The following is a 24,428-nucleotide window of genomic DNA, read 5'->3' as shown; positions in this document are numbered from 1 at the left end:
CACCAAGCACTACACAGCCATGCACCAAGGCCACTGGGGCCAAACAAGGCAAGAACCCTGCCTCACAGGTTCACAGACCCCTTCTGGGTCCCTATGGCAGCCCTGTATATCCTAATTCTGAACCCTCGTTTCTGTTCTGGGGTTCCAATTTCCAGCCTATAGAAGTTATTTCCTAGATCTGTCAGATGACATTTTGAGAGGCCATTTTGATGCTATGGGCATTTTGTGTACATGAGAGATAAGTGAGGGGCAGGTAATAATTACTTGGTAATTATTAGTTTACATTTCCTTTTGGAACCAGGAAATATCCATGATACCAAAGTCTGTATCAAAATAGTTATTTCACTACCTTTCTCCTTGCTCTCTGGTTCAGTTTCTGAACGTCGGAAACCCGAGGCTGAAATGGATTCCACATTGTATCACTCCACTCACCTCACACCCATACTTGGCCCTAGGAACTTGGCCTTGCATCCTGACCCTTCCTTACCAAGGCAGAGTTCAGATAATTGTGGGCATCAGTTGAGCTAGGTTTACACAATTCTGACCATCCTAGCTTCTTCGTACTTGTTATGTAGGGAGAAGATAAACAAACGTTGTTTTATGCTGCTCACCATTTCTTCACCAACCTACACAAGAACAGAATTATGCGACAACCAGCAGAGAGTAAAATGACTTGAGAGAGCATAAGACTTCAAGTATGGAACCTGGTCATACAAATATGGTAGTAGCGAGGGTTTGGAGCCCGAGCATGTTGCACAGATTTTATACAGTTATTTTTATACAATACGACAACAAGCTTTTAGATGGGTAAAGAAGGATGTAGAACACTACCAGAAATCAGTGATGAACCACTCCAAGAGAAAAGACTTTTTCTGTTAAGGATTGCTGTGAGTTTGGAAGGCAAAGGAAGTGAGGACAATAAAAAGATATTTGATTCAGTTCTTGAGAGACCTTAGAGTTTTCCAATGTCCTGGACTTTTAGATTCTTCAAGTTGGAGTTCTTCCAAATTGCACAGGAAGCAAAGTGACTGTACTGTCAGGCAAGATATTTCTGTGCTTTTATCCATGGCCCCTTGGTGACACAAACATGTGTGTCCAGCCCTGGCCTCTCCTCTGAGCCACTAGGTGATAAATCCAACTCCCATCAATATCTCAAAGGTATCTATAATTTCAGGTCCAAACCAGGATACTTGATTTACCTTTTTTCCCAAGTCTGCTCCCTATACCAGTAAATAGGGATTCCCTGCCTTCTCTAGTTCAGTAAATAGCACCATCATCCATTTGCACACAAAGTCAAAAACATAGGAGTTGTCCTTATGTCCTTCACGACCCACCCCCCATTCAGTGGGAAGGCCTATTAGCACTTCCTTATAAACATGTTCCAAAGTAGCCACCTTCTTTTAGGTCTACGGCCACCGTCTGAGTCCAACCATCATCATTCCTTAATTAGGCTGCTTCACTAGCTTCCTAACAGGTCTATGTGTTGCCCTCTAGATCAGTATACATTTTTTCTTTGTTCAAAACCCTTCAATGGCTTTCTCTCGTAAAGAAACAAAATACTGTGCAAATTCTTTTGAGGCCCATTCAGTCCCATATGACCTGGCTCCTGCCCACCTCTTTACTTCATCTCCCCCTAACTACCGCCCACCCTCAAACTCTGCTCTCCCTTCCACTGTTCACTCCTCCTAAAACTTTCCCCACCTCCAGCTCCTTTGCATTGACCCTTTTTGCTGCCCAGAGCTTTCTTCCTTTAGATGTGTGCATGACAAGTTCTTTCTTATTCAGGTTTCAGCTCAAATGTTCTTCCTTGAAGGTGGCTTCCAATCACCTGACTTCACATTTCTGAAGGTCACTCTTGATCTCATTGCTGTGTAGTATTTTCTTCATTGTACTTGCCACCTAAAGTCTAACTTACTGATCTACTTACTTCGCTACTCATTTATTATCAGTTTCTCCTACTAAAATGTAAGTTCTTTGAGAACAGAAACCTAATATGTCTATTTCCCTGCCACATCTCTTGTATCTGAAACATAGCACTCAGTAAATACCTGATGAATGATGTAACACAATGAAAATCCACCTCTCCTTTAATTTCTAAATTATCCTTATTCAGATGACTTCAGCTATACCTTCTGAATATTAACAAAATGTATAAAATCTTAGCTCTCAATGACAGTATAGAAAAATGATTCAAATAAAATGTATTTACCTACCGAACTAACAATTATTTATTTTTAACAGGAAAAGGTTTCTAGTGAACATTTTCACTAGAAACCATGAGTATTTTTAATCTTTTGTAAAAAATTATGATGTGAGGTTGAAACTTGATACAAAGTAGAGTGAATGGCCAGAGAAATAGACTCTTCCTTAGTAGTCTTACCTTATGACTTACAGATATCCTTGAAAACATCATAAGTTATACTTAAAAATCAATAAGAAATATTTCTGAATTATAATCTGTGACTCAGGAGACATGATTTAACTTGGAATGATCTCAGAATCCATATTTGAACAGTAGTGTGCACAAGATCATATAAAAAATTATTCATATATCTCTAAACACATATCTGAGAAAAACTCAGTTTGAACATATGTACCAAATTTGCACACAGACACATCAGTCAGCAGAAGCTCACTCAAATAGAATAAACAGAAGACAAAAAGCCAGAAGGCTTGGATGCTAAGGCCAACTTACTAGGCCTATAAAAAGCAAGACAATTAAAGATATAATAGGTAATGTTTACTGAGCAATTACTATACCCCAGGAACTCAGTTCGAAGCACTTTATAAACAATGACCCCATGTCTTGAACCTCTTCTTCAGTATGACCTAAGCATTAATAAGCATTTTTATAATGGATCTAAATAAGCATTTTTATAATGGACCTAATGAAGAAACACATGAATTTTCCCAACTTAAAAAAACTAAAGGTTAGATAGTTGTGGGGTAAGATGATGTTAGAAAAAAAAAAGCCAACAAACAAAAAACTTCAGAATCAAGAGTAGAATTTGAGGAGTATGAGGAGTATCATTCAAATATTTCAACCTTATGGTTGGGACCAGGTCAGGTTGAGATCTTGGACCAGGTCAGTAGCTGGTTTTCAGAAACCGAGGATCTATAGGACAAGCAACAGAAATAGATATTGAGAAATGAGGAAAACGCCAGGCATAGAGGAAGTCCTTCACAACCTTGCAATGTTCCAGGTCTTTACATGGTCTACGAGGCTCCGCATATGCTGGACTGTCATGCCTCTGACTCATTTCTTACTATTCTCAGCCACCTGGCTTTTTGCTGGGTCTCCTCCAGTGTTCCTGGCATGTTCTGTCTCAGAGCCTTTGGGCTTTTCTCATCTCTGCCTGGAATGCCTTCCCCAGCTATCCTCATGATGAACTCCTTCATCTCTCAGGTGTTCATTCATCTGTTACCTTCTCACTGCTTACCCTGACCATCCAATTAATAGGGGAACCCTCTACCTCCAGCACTACTGATCCCCTAACTCTGCTTAACTTTGAAGGTTTTCCACAGCATTTACATCTTCTCCTATGTTATAGAATTTATTGTTTTTGTCATGTATATCCTCTAAATTTCTCCAGTCTGAAACTTAGGGTCCAGATGAGCATGGGTTGTTACCTGTTGTCATAGAGTCCCCCAAAATGGTCTCTATTTTTTATCCTTCCCTGTATTAATTTTCTAGGGCTGCCATAACAAAATGCCATGCAATGGGGGGCTTCAGCAACAGAAATTAATTTTCTTATAGTTCTAGAGGCTAGAAGTCCAAACTCAAGGTATTGGCAGGTTTGGTTTCTTTCAAGGCCTTTCTCCTTGGCTTGCAGATGACCGCCTTTTTATTGTGTTTTCACATGGTCTTTCCTCTGCAAGCACGAATCCCCGGTGTCTCTTTGTGTGTCCAAATTTCCCTTTCTTATAAGGATTCCAGTCAGATTGGATTAAGGCCCACCCTAACAGTCCATTTAAAAAAATTTATTTTCCATTCATGAATTTTTGAGAGACAGAGAGAGACAGAGTATGAGCAGGAGAGGGGCCAAGAGAGAGGGAGACAGAATCTGAAGCAAGCCCTTGGCTCTAAGCTGTCTGCACAGAGCCCTACATGGGGCTTGAACCCATGAACCACGAAATCCTGACCTGAGTCGAGGTCAGATGCTTAACCAACTAAGCCACCCAGGAACCCCTAACAGTCTTATTTTAAATTCATTACTTCTCTAAAGGCTCTGTCTCCAAATATAGTGGCATCTGAGGAAGTGGAGGTTAGGGCTTCAATGTATGTGTGGGGGACACAATTCAGCTCATAACATACTATATATCCATTTACTTTGCACATAACTTTGTAGTGCTCTCCCACTCTGCCTCTGGGCTTGGCCTTGAGATTTGCTTTGGCCAACAGCATGTTAGGAAATATGACACAAACAAAGGTTTGAGAAGTACGTGTATGACTGGGTTTGTTCACCCTTGATCTGCCATGGCTCTGAGAACATGCCTAGATTGGCCTGTTAAAGAATGAATGAGAATAACACTGAATGTAAATGGATTAAATGCGCCAACCAAAAGACATAGGGTATCAGAATGGATAAAAAAAACAAGACCCATCTATTTGCTGTCTACAAGAGACTCATTTTAGACCTGAGGACACCTTTAGATTGAGAGTGAGGGGATGGAGAACTATTTATCATGCTACTGGAAGCCAAAAGAAAGCTGGAGTAGCCATACTTATATCAGAAAAACTAGACTTTAAATTAAAGGCTGTAACAAGAGATGAGGAAGGACATTACATAATAGTTACAGGGTCCATCCATCAGGAAGAGCTAACAATTATAAATGTCTGTGCGCCGAATACCGGAGCCCCCAAATATATAAAACAATTACTCATAAACATAAGCAACCTTATTGATAAGAATGTGGTAATTGCAGGGGACTTTAACACCCCACTTACAGAAATGGATAGATATCTAGACACACGGTCAATAAAGAAACAAGGGCCCTGAATGAGACATTGGATCAGATGGACTTGACAGATATATTTAGAACTCTACATCCCAAAGCAACAGAATATACTTTCTTCTCGAGTGCACATGGAACATTCTCCAAGATAGATCATATACTGGGTCACAAAACAGCCCTTCATAAGTTTATAAGAATTGAAATTATACCATGTATACTTTCAGACCACAATGCTAGGAATAAATCTAACCAAAGATGTAAAGGATCTGTATGCTGAAAACTATAGAAAGCTTATGAAGGAAATTGAAGAAGATTTAAAGAAATGGAAAGACATTCCCTGCTCATGGATTGGAAAAATAAATATTGTCAAAATGTCAATACTACCCAAAGCTATCTACACATTCAATGCAATCCCAATCAAAATTGTACCAGCATTCTTCTCGAAACTAGAACAAGCAATCCTACAATTCATATGGAACCACAAAAGGCCCCGAATAGCCAAAGGAATTTTGAAGAAGAAGACCAAAGCAGGAGGCATCACAGTCCCAGACTTTAGCCTCTACTACAAAGCTGTCATCATCAAGACAGCATGGTATTGGCACAAAAACAGACACATAGACCAATGGAATAGAATAGAAACCCCAGAACTAGACCCACAAACGTATGGCCAACTCATCTTTGACAAAGCAGGAAAGAACATCCAATGGAAAAAAGACAGCCTCTTTAACAAATGGTGCTGGGAGAACTGGGCAGCAACATGCAGAAGGTTGAAACTAGACCACTTTCTCACACCGTTCACAAAAATAAACTCAAAATGGATAAAGGACCTAAATGTGAGACAGGAAACCATCAAAACCTTAGAGGAGAAAGCAGGAAAAGACCTCTCTGACCTCAGCCGTAGCAATCTCTTACTCGACACATCCCCAAAGGCAAGGGAATTAAAAGCAAAAGTGAATTACTGGGACCTTATGAAGATCAAAAGCTTCTGCACAGCAAAGGAAACAACCAACAAAACTAAAAGGCAACCAACGGAATGGGAAAAGATATTCGCAAATGACATATCGGACAAAGGGCTAGTATCCAAAATCTATAAAGAGCTCACCAAACTCCACACCCGAAAAACAAATAACCCAGTGAAGAAATGGGCAGAAAACATGAATAGACACTTCTCTAAAGAAGACATCCGGATGGCCAACAGGCACATGAAAAGATGTTCAGTGTCGCTCCTTATCAGGGAAATACAAATCAAAACCACACTCAGGTATCACCTCACGCCAGTCAGAGTGGCCAAAATGAACAAATCAGGAGACTATAGATGCTGGCGAGGATGTGGAGAAACGGGAACCCTCTTGCACTGTTGGTGGGAATGCAAATTGGTGCAGCCGCTCTGGAAAGCAGTGTGGAGGTTCCTCAGAAAATTAAAAATAGACCTACCCTATGACCCAGCAATAGCACTGCTAGGAATTTATCCAAGGGATACAGGAGTACTGATGCATAGGGCCACTTGTACCCCAATGTTCATAGCAGCACTCTCAACAATAGCCAAATTATGGAAAGAGCCTAAATGTCCATCAACTGATGAATGGATAAAGAAATTGTGGTTTATATACACAATGGAATACTACGTGGCAATGAGAAAAAATGAAATATGGCCTTTTGTAGCAACGTGGATGGAACTGGAGAGTGTGATGCTAAGTGAAATAAGCCATACAGAGAAAGACAGATACCATATGGTTTCACTCTTATGTGGATCCTGAGAAACTTAACAGGAACCCATGGGGGAGGGGAAGGAAAAAAAAAAAAAAGAGGTTAGAGTGGGAGAGAGCCAAAGCATAAGAGACTGTTAAAAACTGAGAACACACTGAGGGTTGATGGGGCGTGGGAGGGAGGAGAGGGTGGGTGATGGGTATTGAGGAGGGCACCTTTTGGGATGAGCACTGGGTGTTGTATGGAAACCAATTTGTCAATAAATTTCATATAAAAAAAAAAAGAATGAATGAGACCTATAGAACAAAACTTAATTTCTCAGTTGTACCACCTAAGGCCATCTCAGATTGGCCACAGCCAATTGTCCCCCTCGCTGTGTGAGAAAACCCAACCAAGATCAACAGAGCCACCAAATGAACCCACAACTGCCTGCAGACACATGAGTGTCCCAGGCATGATTAGCCAAGCCAATCTGAGACGAGGTGAGCCCTGCAACTCATGGTGCTCTGATTTTGTGGTTGTAAATGTGTTATTGTGGCAATTGGAAAACTGATACAACTGTTTTGTTCATTGATGTATCCTAATTAGAAAGAATAATGCCTGGCACATTGCAAGTGATCAATAAATACTTTTTTTGAATGAGTAAATGGGCAAAATATAGTTACATAAAAACAAGTACCTGATTACAGAGGGCCCCTCTTAAAAATGTATTACATATCTCTCATGAGGATGACTTCCTCTGGCTTAATATCATTGAGTTTATAAGTGGTTTCATGAGCTAGCTGGTAATGTATGATTCACTGTGGCCTAATATATTTACTACTCTTTGAGGACTTCACATTTCCTCAGGTAATATTGCTTGAAACAGAAGAGTAAACGTGTTAAACCCACAATATTAGGGAAACATTAGGAAAAAACTTTTGAGGGTCTTCCTACAGCATCTCAAATTTTATTAGCTGGAAGTGACCACTAATCCACCCATAGGAGCTGTTATCCTCATGACTTTGGTTTAAAGCTATAGGTTAAAGGAAACTATTTGGAGGTGATGAGGGAGGTGAAGAGGGAGACTGAGAGTGATTTTAGTAAAAGTAAATAAAAATGTAGCAAAAACTACTTTTTGAGCCTATGTGATGCTAAACATTACTTTTCCATGCTGTTTCTCTCATTCTGGATAAATCTTTACCTCCCCACCCCACTTCACCGAGTTCAGCCCTATTTCTTCTTTAGTACAAACATCACCTCCTCTGAGTGTTAGGCAAGAGGGGATTGAGCAAGCCTTCCATGTTCCTTTCAACCTTACCCCCAGGACTTCTTATGTCCTTTCATACAATTTATGTTTTTCTTTATAGCATTTTCCACAGTGTGTGATCACAAATTTGTGGATTAATACTCAGTGCATGTCTCTTGTGCTAGATTTTGACTCCACAAGGTGCCACATCTAGCTCAGTATTATATTCTTAGAATTCAGGACAATGGCCCCAACACAGGTTAGTATACAATAAATACTTGTTGAGCAAGTATTATTCATTATCTGTCCTTCCCATTTATTAATAGATGTCACTGATGGAGTGAAATCACAAATTAAACTAAATACCGCTAAAATAAAACATCCAAAAAAAAAAGTCTGGTCATTACCGAAAAGTTTCTGAGCTTCCTTATTTAAGGAAGATTTTCAATAAATATTTGTTAAATTAAATTGACAGATGGCCTCAAAGAAAACATTCTGAAAAAACGAGATTTACGTTCTGAAACCCAAAGTTTTGGATTGATATGTTATTAAAGCTTTTGCAGCCTTTCTCTATTGAGTAAAATTCCAATAACAACCAGCTCACGTTATTGATCAGCCTTTGGCAATCCTATCATGCCTCTCAGAGCATCAAGCCATGGACTGAAATCTAGAATGAAGAAATTCGGCAGAGAGCGTCTATAGTTGTTGACATCATGCTTAGATTCTGAGCCACTTGGGAATGAATACAAGATAGATTATAAAAATGCTGTTTTATGGACTTCAGAAGGCCTCGTACACAAGCTTGGAAGGTTTGATTCTAATGGAGAATTCAATGTAGAGGGAACAGCATGTGGAACAGCCCTGCCACACTGGATTAACTGAGAAAAAGTGAGGGTAGCTGGAAGACATGGAAGCTGCTATGAGGCTGCAGTGGTGCACAGAGACCAGATTATGCCCGTCTTGGAGGGGCATAGTAAAGATATCTGCCCTTGTCCTAAGTACAATGAGAAGCTGCCAAATATTTCCCGAGCTCCGATCGCTCTAGCTCGCATGGGGAGGATGGATTGGAAAGCAGAGGGGAGTGAAGCTATTGTGATGATCCGGCTGTACTTGACATAGCTTGTAGGAGAAGAGACTGGCTACAGCTCAGCTATCTGCTCTTTCTTTTTCATGGGCATAATTGGGAGTGTGTTTTGAAATTAGCAAAGTCTTATTTTAAAGAGAATCATAGACTGGACGTGTTGAGACTTTTGCCCGGGGCTCTAAATATCTATTAGCAGAGTCTCAGCAATGAACTGTAATCCCTATGAAATGAGGTTGTGAGCATCAGCAAGACTCTAGTACCCACCTACTACACCTGGCGATAGCACTGTTAATAGATACTTGCTGCGCAAGTGACCACATGAATCAAGGGTTACAAAAAAGGGTTACAAACAATGAGCGACTCTAAGAAGCATGTTGGAGGTAGCAGAGAAAGCCATTTTCCTCTCTAAACCTCGAGTTTCATTCCTCGCAAGAATCCAATAATTTCTTTCATTTTGAAGCATCTGTACACGCACATGCTGAGCCATCTATTAAAATAAAGTGTACAAAATGCCTACTCTGCAAAGTGTGCCTGCCTCTGGCACATGCTCCGTTTCAACACTGGCATAACCAAAATGACTAATGTGGTTGTTCGATTCTAGGGTCGGCGACTCGTTCTCGCTCAGCTTCTAAATCCCAAGGCAAACAGCTTTGCGATACTAGAATGAGAAGAGCTACAGAGAAATTGCCAGGTCTTTTGTTGCCTTATTAAGTCTGGAGTATTCTATTTAATCATACCTTCCTCTAGGAGAAATCAACTATTTGAAGAAAAATACATTCCTGGTCTCTGAATGCTGTCTTTCAGTAAGGAGCAAAGATCAAAGAGGGTGCACTTTCTAATCTTTGAACATTAACAATGTCCCTTGTACTGCAAAATGGAATTACTTAGGGCGGTTATGGAGACCCCTGTAGTTTTGAGCATATAAATGGAATGTCTTAATACAGCATATGAAATTAATTGTAACATATTTAATATCCTTCAAATAAATTTGAAAGAACAAGGTACTCGGCACTTGGATATTTATTTTAAACATCTCACCAACTGTATGAAGCTCTGTAATAAGTCTGAAATATTTAACACAGATAAGATATCTTACCCCAGCTCAGCATTTTCTCCTGATGTTTGTAATTTTTGCTATAAGAAAATTGGACAGTTTTATCACCAGGTAATATTTGTTAACCAGGGTCTGACAAAAGAAAAAAGATGGATGGGTCAGTGCCCTATTCAGGATGTCAGATTTTTTTTTTACGAAAATGCAAAAGAAACGGTTCGTAACACACAGTGGTGACATATATAACTTCCGTTTCATGACTTGCAATGCGTAGGCACTTCGCTGACTGTTGGATTTATTCTCTGCTTTTGAAAGACAGCCCTTGGATGGCCCAAAGAGAACCTTCTTGGTTTTGTAATTGTTTTATCATTCCAAGGGCATTCTGGTTGCATGGCTCATCCTTCCCCTCTTTGTCATGCCCCCTACATTCGGTCTCTTAATCAAAGGACACTTTGCCCAAGAATGCATTTACAGAAAATTGAGATGCACATTCTGCATGGATGAAGGCAACTGTGTCATCTACATTTTCCACGATTCAGCCATGCCCTTTGTTCTTGGACATGATAGAAAATCTGTTTTCACTCTCAATTGGAAAGCCAGCATGAGTTAGACCAGATGGCTGTTGACCTTCAGGCAATAGAGAATGGGAGAGATTCCCAACTGTTCTCATTACTCTGGGCAGTGACCTCCTTTGGAGCAACAGCCACAAGAAGCTGACACCTAGAAAACTTACTTTCTCCTTGAACGCCAGACACGTTACTGGTTGTGTATTGAGAGCTCTAGTTACCTAATCTTCATGGTGTCAGTGTCTCGTGTCAGTGTTTATATATATTATTCTTTATTCATTGAAGTCAAGCTGCTGGTGTTCTAAATGTCTTGATAAGAGAAGACGGCTGAGTTCAGATGTCTGCTGATGTTAGAAATGTTTTCCCCCTTTTTACATCCCTGTGCACCACATAGTAAATAGATCATAGTATATACTCAGTGTGCGTGTTTGACTGAATGATGGAAAGATAAATGAATGCTAGTCACCATACTTTACACTATCCATAAGGTATTTTCAGAAAATGTCCCTATATGGAAACCTAATACATTGCAAGCACTTACCTCAATTGTTTCCCAGCAGTGCCAGTAAGATAGGTTCTGTTATTATTCTTTTTGGCTAGAGGGAAAATTTGATACTATGTAACTAGTAAGTGGAAGAAAGGGGACTGTATCAACTCTACCCGTTCAACTCTGCTGCTCACACGTTTACTACAATGTTCTCTTATTTCCCTTTCTGTTATCATAGGGAGATGACTATCTATCTAGGGTCAAAATTAAATCCCAAAAAGCCGTTTACCTGTAAATTTTCTTTCAGAGCCCAGAGATGCCTATTATGCATTTATTTACACAGTTTAAAACAATAAACGGCTATTTGTGAGATGCATCGGTATACTTGCTATGAGATTGAAAGAGCTGATGAATCCTGGGCAGAGGTTGGGATAAGAGTACTTTTCTCTTCTATTTCTATCAGGTTGCCTTTTAGATCTGATGTGATCTGACATCTCCCCCCAGGACATCTGAGTGTGCCGAGTTATCAGTCCTCTGTCTATTTCCTACCGTCTAGCCAAGGGAAAACTGGCATCTTGCTGGGCTGGGTCTCTCACTGTCTGTATTGCATATATTAAATAAACAAAACCGAAAGAACTAGGTCATTGGAGCAAATGTATGCATTTATTAAGCCATAGATGAAGGGATATCTAATCTGTGTCCCTCATTATGGAATGTATCTGAATCCAGTATTATGTCACGTATTGGTTGAAACCACAGACAAAACAGTCCTTGTCACCCACACAGCCATACAAATATAGCTTCCTGGCAAACTGCATTCACACACAAGATGGCAATAAGTAGAATTTTGTTTTCCTGTTGATCTTAAAATCGTCCCCTTTCTTTACATCCTAGAGCCATAATTCTGCCACCTGGCGCAACACAAGCAACCATTCCTTGGAAGGTAGAGCAGAGTGGGATGGACCTCTATTATGAAGAAAAAGAAAATCCCATGAGGCCAGGTCTCAGTGGGACTGAGAGAGTGAGGGAGTGGCTTATGGGTGTCGTTCCCCATCGCTCAAAACTATTAATACCACAGTTTGCTCACCGGCATATTTGTGTTGGTCTTACAGGAAGGTGGCCCCCAGTCAGAACGGCATGTCCATTTTATTCCCATCCTCACCTCATCCCCCCATAGCAGCACCTCTGCATAAAGCTAAGAAGTTGCCCCTCACACTGTGTCTCTTTCCCGTGGTACCACTTATCCATTGAAGGAATGTCGGTTTTCAAATACCAACCAGCTTAAAGGAAAGATTTTGTTTTTAATTTTGCAACACATTCAGAGGAACACCATTATAAACCTTTGAGGGCTTAGTTTTTTAATCTTAGGAAAAGTGTAATTGGGCAGAAGGTTATTTACTGAGGACTTTCGAAAAGACCAAATAATAGCTTTTCAGCGTATCCTACATTAAGCAGCATCAAAATGATGCATGGAAATAGTATCTGACAAAGACTTGATAACTATGTGTATACATGGTTATAGCATTTTAAGGCATATGCCTGCCTCCTAGACTCCATTCGCAAACTCGTTCTGATATACTTAGGGATATTTTTACTTGAACTTGTATTTATTACTTGGTGTCAGCCTAGTCATTTCATAATCATTATTCTAAAGCTAACACAGTTGGTATGAAGCCATGTTACACATGAAAGAAATTATTCAATCGATATCCGAAATACTAAAAAGTAACCCAATTTTTCAAAGTATTCCTCTTGTCGTATTGCTAAGAAAACCCACTTCACAATTCATACATCTCATATTCTCATTCCCAAAAATGTGTAAAGACTGAGCTTTTCTTCTCTGAATTAAAATAGTTGCTTGCAGTGATGGCTTGAAGGAAGAAAAATACCGTCTGCCCTCTTCTAGCTCGCATCCAATCAGAATAATAATAGATTTCAAGGGTCAACTCTTAAGTATTGGTTTTAGCCGCTTGGAAGGTTGAGAAGAATTTTAAGGCTCCATCCAGGCACAGAGGAAAAAGTGCTGTTACCAATTAGTGATGTCTGTCTTGGGAACACAAGTGAGGAATTAGGTCCCATATGCTATGTATTCATCATCTGTGCTTTAAGGCTTTCTTAAATATAATCACTTTTATTGAGTTGAACTGTATGAAAAGATAGTTGCACACAGTGAGATTACATGATCCGGGTTTTGGGGGTATCACGTTTTGAGGATATTTACATTTTGTTTTTGCTATATGGTATAAAATATAAGACCTGACAGGAATCTCAGCTTAATAACAGCTTTTGGATTACACTTTCCAGGTTACAAAGCACAGGCACTTTTCACAGCTATGATCTCATATTGTGCCAACAAACCTGTGAAGTAGGTATCACATTTCCCCTATTTGTGTATATTTTCACTGAGACACAAAGAGTTTCATTAACTTTCCCAAATTAAACCCAGGTTGAAAATGCCTCAAAAAAAAAAGGGGCATAGGGAGGTTTTGGGGGGAATGTCCAAATAATTCCGAGAGGGGTATATTCTCTCGTCATGAGGGTTCTAAAATCAGTCTGAAAGGAGGAACTCCAGGCCACCCAGGACACTGTTGATATATGATTGCTCCACTATCTGGTCAAGCCAAATCAAACTGCTTCTAATTCCAGAGTAAAAAAGAATGGGTAATTTTCTACATCTGTCCCTTTGCTCCTAAATATGCCTGCTCATTTGGATCATAGGGTTAGGTCTTACTGCTCTTTCAAGACAACTCAAGCACTAACTTCTTTTGACTGTCTTACCCTTCCTTCCCAGACTGGAATAAGGTGCCATTTTCTCTACATCAATCAAATAAGGAAGGTTCTATCACAAACTCACACCGGGAAGTTTTGACTCTCAGTCTTCTTTTGAAGGATAAAAAGGAGTTTTTACTTAATTATTCTGAATTCCAGAGCATTCATTGGTCCACACGGTCTCATCATGTCTTAAAACACACAAAGATACACCCGATGCCCTCTTTTTAACCTCTCTTAAAAATTCCTCTTTTCTTACCGGTATATGGTAAGTGGGATGGGGTTTTAGACAAAAAGTATTTTTTCCTCTTTCTTTTCTTCCCCCTTACTCCTTCTGTGCTTCCAGAGATTAGCTCCAAGACTCAGACTATGGAGATAAAATATCTTTTCTAAGAATACCCCTATAAATCAGGCTCGAGAAACACCCTCCAAGCCAATTTTCATGGAAACTCTGTTAAATTTTTGTATGCACACAAAACTATGGAAAATTACCTTGATTCTTATTCTGTTGTGTTTCTTGTCGAGGTAATTCCTCTAAGGATTATTGACCTGGAGACATTTAGGCATTCCAGATTCCTTGGCTAAAATAGCATCTGACTACAATAAATCCCACCACGATAGTACCTCTTACATAGATTTTATTAACACATTTACAAATTAATACAAAATAAAATATTCCTTGTAACTCAAAACCCACTAAATACTTTTGCTTCAGTAGTATTTTTCAGAATCTCAGTCATTCTTTTGATTAAATCAATTATTTGATTCAGTAATTTACTATATGCCACCTCTCTCCACACACTTTAAAGTCATGTCAAAGTCTTTGAACCCATTTATTGAAATGGATAAACATAGTTCCCCTGTATTTTTTGAGGCAGTAAGTTAATAATCACATGTTTATTGGAAGGATCACTATGGACAACTACTACTAGTTATTGTCATGAGTTTTGTTTTACCGCATTATTATCATGATTATATAAAACATTGGTGCTTACATTAGGTCCACAGGGCCAAGATATCAAGTCAGTCCTATCATTATATCCTTTCCTTCTATTAAATATCTTCAGAATCATCTGCTTTTGCAATGTGTGTGTGTGTGTGTGTGTACACATATGTATGGGTACATGTGTATGTGTGTGTATATATAGATATATAAATATATAATATATAAATTATAATATATATTTTTATATATACATGTATAAAGAGAAAGAGAGAGAGAAACTAGATAAGATTCACCACACTTTTACCCTGCTTGTTTCCAGATTATTTTTAAATGACTAAAAAAGCAAGGAAGAATAATATTGTGAGGGATAAATCAAGATTGAGAACATTTAAGTGTCTGTGGTAATACACGACAAATATAGTTCACTATAGGTAAATGCAAAATAATGAGCTTTCAAGTAAAGAATATAAAATTGGAAATATCTGTTTAATGGAAAGGTGCTGTAGCATACTGATTAGAAACACATTTGAGTAGTTGCTGCAAAATTGTATCCATTTAGCCTTTAGCCCAACATGGAATTGCAGAGAAATACTGAGTAGAATTACTAAAAAAAGAAAGTATTGGGGCGCCTGGGTGGCTCAGTCGGTTGAGCGTCCGACTTCAGCTCAGGTCATGATCTCGCAGTCTGTGAGTTCGAGCCCCGTGTCGGGCTCTGTGCTGACAGCTCAGAACCCAGGGCCTGTTTCAAATTCTGCGTCTCCCTCTCTCTCTGACCCTCCCCCGTTCATGCTCTGTCTCTGTCTCAAAAATAAATAAACGTTAAAAAAAATTAAAAAAAAAAAGTATTATAAATCAAAAGTAGAATTACTATAATAAAAAGTAAGTATACATTTGCTCATAGAAAATACAGAGCACAAGTCACCTTGTTTTTAAATCAAGACACCTGGGGTGCCTGGGTGGCGCAGTCGGTTAAGCGTCTGACTTCAGCCAGGTCACGATCTCACGGTCTGTGAGTTCGAGCCCGGCGTCGGGCTCTGGGCTGATGGCTCAGAGCCTGGAGCCTGTTTCCGATTCTGTGTCTCCCTCTCTCTCTGCCCCTTGCCCGTTCATGCTCTGTCTCTCTCTGTCCCAAAAATAAATAAACGTTGAAAAAAATTAAAAAAAAAAATAAAAAATAAATAAATAAATCAAGACACCAAAAGAGTTGCAATGGGCCACTTGCTAGGTCCAAATAACTCTGAAGTTCAACACAAGTTCTATGAAACTGAAAGATCAAGTTAGCTTTAGGAATGGTAAAATAATTATTATGGAAACAAATTGAAAAGTAAAGAGACTTCGTGTTTAAATATTAGAAAAAGAGAAGAGAAATGCAAAATTTGTTTTAGAAAATTATGTAAATATGAATGCTGTAAAAATATTTTGAACCCAAATAGTCAGTGAAACAAAGATACAATGAAATATTTTCTGAGCAAGGGCTACAGAATCCTGAATGAAATAATTCAGACTGCAATGGGAAAATCAGTGGGATCAAATTAACTATCAGTTTTTCCATTTTTTTAGTGAAAATATTTAATGATATAATTTCTGTATATTTATGTGATTTACATTGTAATTAATATCAGTTAACTCCATGCATGAAGTAGGCTATCTTGCTAACCTCAAGACTACCGGTTATGTAAGCAAGGATTTATTGAGAAAATCCTTACTCAAAGTACAAACACATTGCCTCAAGTAGAGGGCTTAACATATCGCAAATTTTACTTAATTTGTTCTCCCAGTAATGAGAATATGAGTTTTATAAGACTTCTGTCTCAACGAGAAAAGCCTAAAGTCTTACTATGTGGTCAGAAGCATTGAGCAAAATTGCTTTTTGGTTCACAGAAAAAGAAAAAGCTTCCTAAGCAAAAGTGTCCATCACAAGAGCCCCTTGTTGTGCCTAGATAGTTACTGTATTTTCTTACTTTCAGGAAAAAGATGGGTGACTGAATTAATATGTTCCGATGTAAAAACAAACAAACACAAATCGTTATCAATAAATTAAGAGATTTTTTTTTCATTTTCTAAATTATTTTTGTAATTTCCTGAAATCTCACCAGAATTCTCATTCTATCCATTAGTCTTTATACCTAGATAAGAATACTTCACATATACTATACCTATGGAAGCTTATCTAACTACTTAGTGGGCTATTAAACTTCACCTGCCCCAAAACATTTTCTACAACCAATAGATTTTTCTTTGATGCCCTTGCTGTTCTTTAGATAAATGTCCATTGTTTGCCACCATTGAGTAACACAGTATAACAGTATGGACATTAACAAACACCCCCAAATACATATCTATATACAGTGTGAGAAAAGAGCACCCAACATGTCTGGATATTTGAAGAAGATACAAGACCTCAGTTCAGTTTTATTTGAAAAATTTTTAATGTTTATTTATTTTTGAGAGAGAGAGGGAGACAGAAAGCGAGCAAAGGAAGGGCAGAGAGAAGGAGACACAGAGGCCGAAGCAGGCTCCAGGCTCTAAGCCGTCAGCACAGAGCTCTATGAGGGGCTTGAACTCATGGCCCATCAGATCACAACCTGAGCCGAAGTCGGATGCTTAACCGACTGAGCCACCCAGGCGCCCCAATTTGAATTGATTCAGTGATTTGTTTCCAACATCTATTCTGTACAAAGCTCTCTGATTTCTAAAATGTGCCCCTAACAGTTCACACAGTGGATAATCCTAACTCAGATCATCAAAAGTGAGCAGCTTCATGTCCTTTGCTATGGGGTTATCGTGGCCTCTTCAGTGCAACGGAAGTGTCTCCAGAGGAGCTTCCGGGGCTGCTTATCTGGCTTCTGCGTCTGTTGAGGTCTAGGGCAGCTGGGGCTCAGGAAGTCATTGGCTGGAATACAAAATGATATGGTAGGTTTGGCCTGAAAATAAAGTCCCAGAGCCTGTACCCCACTTCTTCCATCTGCCCTTCAGGTCTGCACATTCAGAACGTGGTCTGGAGAGAAGGAGCATTTGCAGAGCATATCCCTCTGCTTCTCAGACTGAATCCTAAAGCAGCTGTTCAGTGCTCTTTTATGTTTATCATCTCTCTGAGCTCCTTAATCCTCCCATCATCTCTATGAGACAGGCTATACTATTATCCTCGGCGTACAAATGGGTAAAGTTTGAGAAAATGAATCATCTGTCCCTGAAAAGCTGTGCTTATCTTCTCACGGGCTTCATCAAGGCCACCTGGTATTTGGTTTAATCTCAGGGGTGGGCTAGCCAATGCCCTGGGGAGAAGGAAGAGATAGGAAACTAAATCTATGTTTTGCTGACAGGGAAGACTGGCAGGGACTTCACTCCAGAGTTATCTCTTTTCCCTACGAGTGTATGACCTTGACTAACTCTCAAGGCATCTCTCTAACCTTAGATAGAGGGGTAGAATGAGAATCCCCAGTGATTCTCCCCCTGACATTTTTTCTAAATTCTCTCTACAAAGGGAATATTGTATTCACTTTCTAAACCTCCCAATAACTAACTAGGGATCTGACAAACTCAACCTGGTCAGTATCAATCCCCCCAAAGAATCTATCTTAATGTATGTGTTTGGTTAATGTCTATTGCCTTTATTCCTTTGTTCAGCAAATGTTTACCCAGCACCCAGTGTTTCCTACACTAAGTTTGACATCAAGGATCTATAAAAGGGATAAACTTCTGCACATGTTTATTTCCTATTAGATAAAATAACAAATAAATGTGATATGAGGAGATAAATTGCATGATCAAGATAAGCACATGACATAATGGGAATGTAGAGGAATGAAATTTAAACAGAAAAAGGTCAGGGAAGGACTTCCAGTAGTTTGAAGGGTGAGGAAGGGTCGGTAGAGAGAGAAGCATGTGTAAAGGAACAAAGCTGTGGGTAAGTTGCTGGTATGCTATTATGACTGGAGGGACATTAATAGAATCCCAAGAGAAGATGAAAGTAGAAAGGAAGACAGGAGCCCTGATATGAAATATGAATTTTATCCTGAGGGCAGTGGAAAGCCATTGAAGGATGTTAAAAAGGGGATACATTTGATAAAGATCACTCTGACAAGCAGCGTGGAGAATGGGTGGGAAGAAGGGCGACCTCACACATTAAGGAGTAACTGACACAGCTATGATGGAATTAGAAACTTGCAGTCTCCACCCCTGCCCATGAAAATTATTTGTAAGCTGGAGAAAAGGTGATTTTCCTGTCTCTTTTAGAACCATGCAAACCAGTCTTGATAACTGAGTTATGTATTAGTCATATCTGATTATACTTCGTGTCATATCTTCCCTTCAGGTCAAATGTTAGTTCAAAGTTAAAATGTGTTATGGCTTCTGAATGTCCTTGTATCCAAATTCTAATAGTATTTATATGTTTACCAAGAAGAAATATGTTTCCTTTAAAAAAATTACTTGTAACTAGAGACAAAAACCATCAATGTCTTAAGGAGAGAAATCTGATAAGAAGGTCATTATATACTTTGTGCATATTCAGGCAGATATTGTACATTATTTGCATATAATTGCACATTTAAAAAATACCTAGTGGCCATAGCATTCCAGCACAATTTGATATGAGTGAAAATGTGTTTTAGTCTGTAAGAAAGCCCAAGGCACTGTGCAAGACATCTTGTTCCTTGCTCTCTAGGTTAAAATCTATCATTTATAAATGGAAAAATAGATTCTACACATGGTCTGATATTCCGGTCTCCAATTTATTAAGACAATGTCTGACATAATGTGTTCTCTGCATCTTGCAGATGAGCAATTAAGATTCAGAGCATTAAGTAATTTGCTAAGGGTATCACAGTAAGGACGTGTGGGTTAAGGACGATCGCACTCTGTATGTAGTCTATGTGCTTTTGTTTGTATCACTTTATTTGCAAATCGCTTTATATCTAACAAAATGCTTTCAACACATATTATGTGATCCATCTTATAGATGTGAAAACTGAGCACAAGGGCTATAAAGCTTTTACATCCCTTACAGATATAAGGCTAAGAAGTACTCAACACAGACTGAAACCCATCTTCATAATAGAGATTTTGCCTCCTTCCCCCATATCTTGTTCCTCTGGAATATATCCCATAGAAAATAAAGCTGGGAAATTACATGAAAGTGTGCTTAGAAAAAGGCAAGGACAGAGATCTCAAGAATTTTGACCTTTCTCCCTTTGGGATTCATTCTTGAGACTTGAACCCACACATAAAATCTTTCTTCTAGAAGTAGCTAATGAAAAACCCTCTTACATTAAACTCTAGAGAAAAAATGAGGATTGAGACATCAAAGACAGATAGAAAAATTTAGCATTGGTTCTTGATATTTGTGTTTTATATAAAGAAATAGAATCCTGTGTATGTATGGATGAGAATTCAATCATACACGCACATACACATGCACCAAGTATGTATGATGTTATTATTGCCCAAAATCCAAAAAGGTGAAAAGCACCAAGATTCCCATAAATCCTATTAGTTAACTATTGATATACTTCAAACAAGCTGTGCAACACTAAGCAAAAGGAAGTCTTAATCTTCCTGGGTTTTTTTGCTAATGACAAAACAAATTTAATTATCTATTTGATGACTTCGACTAACTAAATTTTCCAGGGAGCATTAATGGGAAAATGCATGCTAAGTTAAAATTATAATTATAAAGCAACAACAAAAAAAACCTGAAGCAACATTAAATGCATCCCCAGTAACTTTATCAATTTATAAAGAGTCTAAAATATTAAGAATAAAATAGAGGTACATGGGTGTTAGTGCCACTTCTGGCACTTATTAACTTATTACCTTAGGCTAGTCTCCTCATGCTCTTTATCTATTAATAGTAGATGATAATCTCTTCCCATTTCTATCTCATGAGTTGTTTTAATATGTGGTATGATTTATGTAAAAAGTATTTTGAAAACTATGGAATGCCACGGTATGATATGTTGTTATTATATCTATCATTTATTTATTTAGACTGAACTACTCTGCACAATGTGATCTTTTCAAGGGATAAAAGTTTGATTAAAAAGAAGGATAGAAAATGGGAAGAATTTTCATCAAATTGAGGATGACCGTGAGTCAGGGTGTAGGGGCATTAATGCAATCAATGGCAGACAGACTCCATTTAAAAGAAAAGGAGAAACAATCTCTTGTTTCTGATATTTATAGATGGAGATGTGTTTATGTCACACATGTAGCGTCCCTTGCTTTATGATTCCTTAATCTCAATTCTAAAGACCTTCAACTACTCCTTTGTGGTAACCTCCTGAAATATCATCATTACCCCAAACAACTTAGTTTCTGAGATCTTAATCTCCAAAAGTTTCCTCTTTTACCATAACTTCCCTTCATCCCTACTCACCTGTTTCTTAATGTCACCAAGGCCACCAGTTACTTGGCGCTTTCATTCCTAGTCAATCAGCTTCTTCGTGCTTCGCTATTAAGCAATGAACCCATGGTCGACCTCCAAAATCACTCACCATTGTTCTCAATCCTTTCATTTGCTTTTCTTTCTGTTTTAATGATCCAGCAAACTCCTAATGTTGGATGAAAGCAGTTCTCTAGCTACAGGTGAACAACACTATACCTATATAGCTGCTGGACAACACATATCATAAATTATATTGACCTAATAAGTAGTTCACTAAATGAGCCAAGGCTTTTGTTCAGTCGCTGGAGTTGATTGAACTGCATTTTCTAGACATGGCATAATAGTCTGGTATAACATTTGTCATATTATGATCCACACCAACATCGCACTTTTATATATTCCCCCTGTGCTACTACCAGAAGCTTCGTTTCCAGGGCAGCTCTCTTCATGTCCTTCCAAGAGCTGCTACAAGCCCTCTCTTCATGACCCTCTTCCAAAACTTCCCACTGCCCACTAATTTCCCCATCTTTGTCCTTTTGGCTTTGTACCTCTCCTTCTGCTTAATTCTGTTGATAAACCGTTGAACAGCTTTCCTGCTTAGTAAGACAATGGGTTGACCCAACAAACAAAAGGTCAATATTTCACACTTGACTCAGACTGTAGACCCTCATAAGGATGGGAACTTCAGGCCTCCGCTTGCCTGGGAGAGATGATCGGACATATGTATTATGATTACTTCTTTGTACATCTGTCTTATCTAGTAAACAGTGAGGCACCTAAGACCAAAAATGTATTTGAAGGAGTTCCAGACATAGCAGGTAAAGAAATACCCTAAAATAGTGTCCTCCATGAACAACTTGCATTAGAGTCACCTGGGATTTTTTAAAACATATCCTTTCCTGGATCTGACCCAGTACCCCTCATATTGCCAGGTGATTCTTTTGCACCATTTGAGAAGCTCTGCTTTAAAAAGACATGTAAACAGTAATGAAATTTAAACAGAAATTCAAGCACCCTAGGGGAAACAAGGAGGCTGTAAAAAGTAAAATGATGTGTGGGTCCTGCGTTAGGCTAAAAAACTCCTTCTCTAGACTTCTGGAAAATTGTTATCCCCTCAACAAAGTGCATCCAGAGGTAACAAAATTAAAAATTTTTTGATGCCGGAGCCTGGATTTTTATGTAGAATCTGCTGGTTTTTATACAATGGCAAATAACTCTCATTTTGCTAAAAAATGCTTTGAACTACAGAACGTGGTTCTATAATCAGTTTGTAACTTTTACTTTTGAGCAGCCTGAACAAGTATACATAGAAGACAATTTGAGAGCCAAAAAACTAGAAAACTAGTATTTGAGGGCCAGGTAAGGAAAGGGGAGACACAACTGAAATGGTCTACAGAGAAAGAGAAGAATGAAGAAGAGGTCAAGAGAAGAGAGGATTACAAATGAAGACTGGTCAGCAGTGTCACAAGGCACGGGGAGGCCAAGCGGAAGGAGACTAATGACAGACAATGGACAATTAGGAGGTCATCGGTGACTTTGGTGAAAGCACTTTCAGAGTGGTAGGGCAGAAACCAGAGTGTAATTAGCTGAGAATGAGTGGGATTCAAAGAGGGAGAGGGAAAGGGAGAGAGAGGGAATGGGGGAAAGGGAAAAGGAAGGGGAGAAAAGGTTAAGGTAAGAGGGGGAAGGGGAGGGGGAGAGGGAGAGATATCAAGTGTAGATTATTCTTTCCAGGTATTTAATGATGAAGTTAAGGAGGGAGATAACATAGTATATCAAGAGAGGAAGGTGATTCAAAGAAAGTTGCTTTGATAACATTTTTACTGAAATACACATACAGAAACATGCACAAATCCTAAGTGAATTGTCCCAAAGCACACACTTCTGTGGCCATCACCAAGGTTTAGACACAGAACATTTGAATATTACCAGCCACACAGAATCCCTCCCTCTGCCCTCTCAATCTTGTCTTTTTCTTCAGCACCAAAAGTAAGTGCTATCCTGACCTCTGACACCACAAGTTAGTGTGGCCTTTTGTGAACTTTATAGAAATGGAATCTTAGAGTATAACCTTAAGCATTCGCTTATTCATTAAAAAATAATGTTGATAGAATTCATCTTCGTTAATGCATATACCTAGTGTTCATTTATTTTCTTTGTTGTATAGTGTGGATAAATGACAGTGTATTTGATATCCAGTTTTGGCAATTGTGAATAATGTTGCTATAAATACTTTGTATATGTTTTTATGTGCATATGCACGTTGGTTATATGTCCATGAGTGGAATTGCTCAAATTAATAAATGCTATTCCATTGTTCAAAGCAGTGGTACTATTCATATTTATGTTTTACGTTGTCGCCATCAACACGAGAGCTATTGCTCTGTATCCTTATAGGAGTTAGTATTGTGTTTTTAATTTTAGCTATTTGGTGTTTGTGGTGGTATCCCACTATGACTTCAATTCACATTTCCTTGATAATTAATAAAGCTGGCCACTTTTCATATGTTCGATGGCCATTTAGATATCCCTCTCTTTGTCAAAGAATCTAATCAAATTTGCCCCTTTTTTCCTGTTGAGTGATCCCAATTTGCTTATTGTTGACCTGAAGGAGATCCTTTATATATTTCATACAGTAGCCTCTGTTTAGTTATATGTGTTCAAATATTTTCTCCCACCGAGGCTATCACTTTCACTTTCTTTTTGGTGTTTTCGATGACCAGAAGTTCATGATTTTACATAGTCAAATTTATCAACTTTTTCCCTTTATGGTAGTGCCTTAAAATCCTGTTAGTAAGTCTTGATATCTAGTGGAGATGGCCTTCCACCTGGCTTTTCTTTTGCAAATATGTCTTAACCATTCTTAGCCAGTGAACATCCATGTAAATTTTAGAACTAGGTTGTCAATTTACACATGCACACGCATGAGGCATACACAAATAAAACCTGCTATTATTTTGATGAGAATTTCACAGAATTTATAGATCAATTTGAAAATTCACCTCTCTTTAATGCAGTTTTCCAATTTATAAACATAACACATTTCTCCATCTATTTAGGTCTCTTTTGCTTTCTCTCAGTGAAGTTTTATAGTTGTCTGTGTAGAGCTCTTTTAAAGTTTTTGCTAGATTTACCCAGGAATTTACTGTATTTTTTTTATATATGAAATTTATTGACAAATTGGTTTCCATACAACACCCAGTGCTCATCCCAAAAGGTGCCCTCCTCAATACCCATCACCCACCCTCT

General features: G+C 38.6%; 1 long non-coding RNA gene across 1 annotated transcript in view; it reads left to right on the top strand.

Annotated features, from left to right (window-relative positions):
• The window catches only part of LOC109496013, a 60,551-nt gene that overhangs the window by 13,204 nt on the left and 22,919 nt on the right, over positions 1 to 24,428 (top strand). The gene's annotated exons all lie outside the window — the stretch shown is intronic.

Source organism: Felis catus, chromosome F2 (genome assembly GCF_018350175.1).
Source record: "Felis catus isolate Fca126 chromosome F2, F.catus_Fca126_mat1.0, whole genome shotgun sequence".
Lineage (NCBI taxonomy): Eukaryota > Metazoa > Chordata > Mammalia > Carnivora > Felidae > Felis > Felis catus.
The sequence above is the reverse complement of the archived record's forward strand: the minus strand, read 5'-3'. Positions and strand labels throughout refer to the sequence as shown.